The 4,761-nt window shown below is 43.4% G+C and overlaps 1 pseudogene; it reads left to right on the top strand.

The window, feature by feature from the left end:
• Positions 1-1,605: 1,605 nt before the first annotated feature.
• On the top strand, positions 1,606-4,761 carry LOC120277155 (annotated as a pseudogene).

Below are 4,761 nucleotides of genomic sequence, written 5' to 3' on the forward strand. Positions count from 1 at the left end.
TAAGTGGGTGTTCAAATTGAAGAAAGATGGTGACAAGCTAGTCAGGTATAAAACCCGGTTGGTAGTAAAAGGGTTTGCTCAGAAAAGGGGCATTGAGTTTGATGAAATTTTCTCTCCAGTTGTGAAGCTAAGCTCTATACGGGTAGTACTTGGACTAGTGGCAAGTTTGAACCTTGAGATAGAACAAATGGATGTAAAGACAGCATTCTTGCATGGTGATTTGCAAGAAGAGATTTACATGACTCAACCTGAGGGTTTTGAGGTCATGGGGAAGGAGAACATGGTCTGCAAATTGAAAAAGAGCTTATATGGCTTGAAGCAAGCTCCAAGGCAGTGGTACATGAAATTTGACTCTTTCATGGTGAGTCATTCTTTCAGGAGAACAAATGCAGACTCATGTGTGTATGTGAAATCATTTGGTGATGATTTTATTATTCTCTTGTTGTATGTTGACGATATGTTGATAGTTGGAAGAGATGTTGGGATGATTTGCAAGTTGAAGGGTGATTTGTCCAAGTCTTTTGATATGAAAGACTTAAGTCCAGCAAGACAAATCTTGGGGATGAGTATTGTCCGAGATAGGAAGGCTGGAAAGCTATGGTTGTCACAGGAGATGTATGTTGAAAGAATTCTGAAAAGGTTCAACATGCAGAATGCTAAGTCTGTTAGCATGCCACTTGCAAACCACTTCAAGCTAAGGAAGATCTCTTCAAAGATTGTACAAGAGAAGGAAGTAGTTTCAGCTGTTCTTTACTCCTCTGCTGTTGGTTCTTTGATGTATCTCATGGTTTGTACATGACCTGATATTGCTCATGCTGTTGGTGTTGTAAGCAGATTTCTTTCTGATCCAGGAAAAGAGCACTGGGATGCGGTGAAGTGGATTTTTAGATATCTGAGGGGTACATCAGATATGTGCTTGTGCTTTGGGTCTTCAAAACCAATTCTAGAAGGGTTCACAGATTCAGACATGGCAGGTGATCTTGATGGTAGGAAGTCTACATCAGGGTATGTGTTTACTTTTGCAGGGGGAGCTGTTTCATGGCAGTCTAAATTGCAGAAGTGTGTAGCCTTGTCGACTACAGAAGCTGAGTATATTGCAGCTACTGAAGCTAGCAAGGAGATGCTATGGATGAAAGGGTTTCTTCTTGAATTGAGAGTGAAGCAAGAAGAGTATGTGGTATTTTGTGATAGCCAAAGTGCTCTTGATTTGAGCAAGAACACTATGTACCATGCACGGACAAAGCATATTGATGTCCGTTACCATTGGTTGCGGATGGCTATTCAGGATCTTGAATTGCAATTGAAGAAGGTCCACACGGATGTGAACACCGCCGATATGTTGACAAAGGTAACTTCTAAAGATAAGTTACAATTGTGCAAAAGCTTGGCCGGGATGAACTCCCCGACCAAGATGAATGACTTGTGAGCAGGTTGTGTGATGTATCTCCCTCGTAGTAGGGCTGGAGGGGGAGATTGTGAGGTGTCCAGCCCTGTTTGAAGCTCTAAGATGGATGTATAACTCAATATTGAGTTTGTGCAGGAATTACTGTAGCAACGGGGAATGCAGAGAATGGCTGTAAATCTCACGGGCTCCATGCGGCCCGCATGGAGACCGTGAGGCTCACTGGAATTTTCGATTTCTGCCAGTACTGTAGCAGATGTACTGTAGCAATGTTACTGTAGCAGTGAGAGAATTTCTGAGAATGGCTGTAAACCTCACGGGCTCCATGCGGCCCGCATGGAGACCGTATGGCTACTGTAGCATCCCGAATGAGTTACTTAACTCTTCATTCTCTCTTCAATGAATAGGGCATTCTTGAGGCTTCTTGAGAGAAAAAGAAAGGTAGAGAGGGCTACGGGCTAGGGCTTCAACATCCATCAAAGGGGAAGCCTTGAAGACATCCTAGAGCTTCGGATCCGAGCTTGTGAGCTCAAAGAAGAAGAAGTGAAGGTATATTTGTACTCTTTTTCTTCATTCTTGTAAACCTAAGCTAGGGGTTGCAAGAAGGTGGGAAGGTTGCTAGGGCAAGTTGTTTATCATCTTGTTGTGTGTTCTTATTTGCTCAAGAGAGGCTTATTGTATGTTTGTATGCATTGATTAGCCGGATTAAGCTAGGTTGTAGCTTAAGGGAGAAGAAGAATACTGTAGCACTTCCCATACCAATTGAACACTCTAGGTCCTTGTGGTTTCTCTTTGTAGTGAGGAGTTTTCCCACAAGGATTCTTCCTGAAAAATGATGTACACTGGTTTTTGAATGAGAATTGTGTATTTGCTTGTCGTTTGATCCAAAGGGGTGAATAGTGTTGACTGCCAGGTTTTGTCCGCTGTGTGTTGTATACCCCGGGCTCCCCAACAAATACTACATAGGCATCTGGTTCAAAAATATCCCCTCAAAGGACATTATCTGGGTTGCCAATAGACAAGCCCCTATCTTGAATCCTTCCACTTCACTACTAAAACTTTCAAAGAATGGCAATCTGGTTCTCCTCAACGAAACCAGATCATCAGTTTGGTCATCCAACTCCACTTCATCCACCTCAAACTCCATGTTTGCAGTGCTTCTAGACACTGGAAATCTTGTTATAGTAAACACGTTGACTTACACCAAACTTCTGTGGCAGAGCTTTGATCATCCAAGCCACACCTGGATGCCCGGAGGGTGGCTTGGATTGAACAAGCTCACAGGAGAGTTTCAGAGCATAACTTCATGGAGGAACTCTGAGGACCCGTCTCCTGGGCTCTATACTGAAGGCATTCATCCAGATGGGTCCAACCAGTTCGTTCTTCTGTATAATGGTTCACTGGTGTACTGGAGCACCGGGCTGTGGAACGGCCAGTTCTTCAGTGGTGTCCTCGGAACTAAGGAGAAGTCTGCCTTTAACTTCTCCTTTGTAGACAACAAGGAGAGGAAGTACGCAACCTACACTCTTGACCCTCGCGTGAATTCTTACACTCTCATGGATCCATCAGGACAAGTCAAGCAGATGCTATGGATGAACACAAGTCAGAGATGGTTTCCATTCTACAATCAGCCAGTAGCTCTGTGTGATGTTTACTCTGTTTGTGGGGCTTTTGGTGTATGTGACCACAAAGGTTCTCCTATTTGTAGCTGCTACGTCGGTTTCAAACCAGTGTTTACGAAGGATTGGAAATTGGGTGCATGGTCTTGTGGGTGTACTAGAAAAATCATTTTGCAGTGTGACAATAAGAACGCATCCAGTACACATGAAGATGGTTTTTTTGATATGAAGATGGTTCGGTTGCCTTCCAACCCAGTGAAACTAATAAATGCAGTCCAAAGTAACACGCAATGTGAGCAAGTCTGTCGACGTAACTGTTCTTGCACGGCATACACGTTTGATGATGGTCAATGTTCCATTTGGAGTGGACAACTTCACAACGCCAAACAACTCTATGATGGCGACAGTGATGGTGATGGCGAAGACAAAGACAATGCTGGCAGTGGAACTCTCCATATCCGTCTGGCTGCTTCTGATATCCCACCACCAACCCCAAGCAGTATAAATAGGCACTTGGGAGCTCCAGTTATTTTTAGTGTGGTGGCGGGAACGCTTGTGATTATATTTTTGGTTTTTATGGGGTTGACTTGGGTTAGAAAGTCAAGAAGAAATTCTCGTTTGGCAAAGCATGCAGAAGGCTCGCTTATCTCATTCACGTATGCTGATCTACGACGCATGACCAAGAACTTCTCGGACGTAGTGGGGAGAGGAGGCTTCGGCTCTGTTTTCAGAGGAAAACTGCCTGATTCCACAGTCATAGCAGTGAAGAAACTTGAAGGTTTAAGACAAGGAGAGAAGCAGTTCCGGACAGAGATCAGCACGTTGGGTTCAATCCAACATGTCAACTTGGTTCACCTTCAAGGGTTCTGCTGTGAAGGCAACAAGAGGCTTCTTGTTTATAACTACATGTCTGGAGTTTCACTGGATTCACATCTCTTCAGAGTCCCCAAGGTTTTGGACTGGAAAATCAGATTCAAGATCATAGTTGGGGTTGCTAAAGGATTAGCTTATCTTCATGAGAAATGCAGAGAGTGCATAATACACTGTGACATCAAACCAGAGAACATACTCTTGGATGAGGAGTTCAGTCCCAAGGTGGCGGATTTTGGCATGGCCAAGCTCATGGGCCGTGACTTCAGTAAGGTATTGACAACAATGAGAGGTACTTGGCACCAGAATGGATTTCAGGCCTCCCAATTACAGCCAAGGTGGATGTTTACAGCTTTGGCATGATGCTCTTTGAGCTGATTTCTGGTGAGAGGAACTCAAAGGTTTCAATCAACTCTGAGGATGATGGAGAGGAGAATTTTTTTCCTTTCAGAGCAGCAAACCTGGTTGTTGATGGTGATATTATTGAATTATTAGACAAGAGGCTGCAGGGTGAAGTAGATTTGGAGGAGCTGAAGAGGGTATGTAAAGTTGCTTGTTGGTGCATTCAAGATTCTGATTCTCTGAGGCCAACAATAGGGCAGGTTGTGCAAATCTTAGAGGGAGTTTTGGATGTCAACACACCTCCAGTTCCAAGGTCACTTCAGAATCTCATTAATAGTCCGAACTCTGTTTATTATAGCCCGCCATTGGACTCTGAAAAAGATACTGAGGACCAGACTTCTCTGTTTTATAGTCTGCCATTGACTAAAATTAATTAGCAAGACTAGGTGATAATCCATTGAGGTTCTTGTTGGAATTCCAGTCATCATGTTATCTTTACTTTTATTAATTGAAATGGTTTATTTATTT

Source organism: Dioscorea cayenensis, chromosome 15, assembly GCF_009730915.1.
Source record: "Dioscorea cayenensis subsp. rotundata cultivar TDr96_F1 chromosome 15, TDr96_F1_v2_PseudoChromosome.rev07_lg8_w22 25.fasta, whole genome shotgun sequence".
Taxonomy (NCBI): domain Eukaryota; kingdom Viridiplantae; phylum Streptophyta; class Magnoliopsida; order Dioscoreales; family Dioscoreaceae; genus Dioscorea; species Dioscorea cayenensis.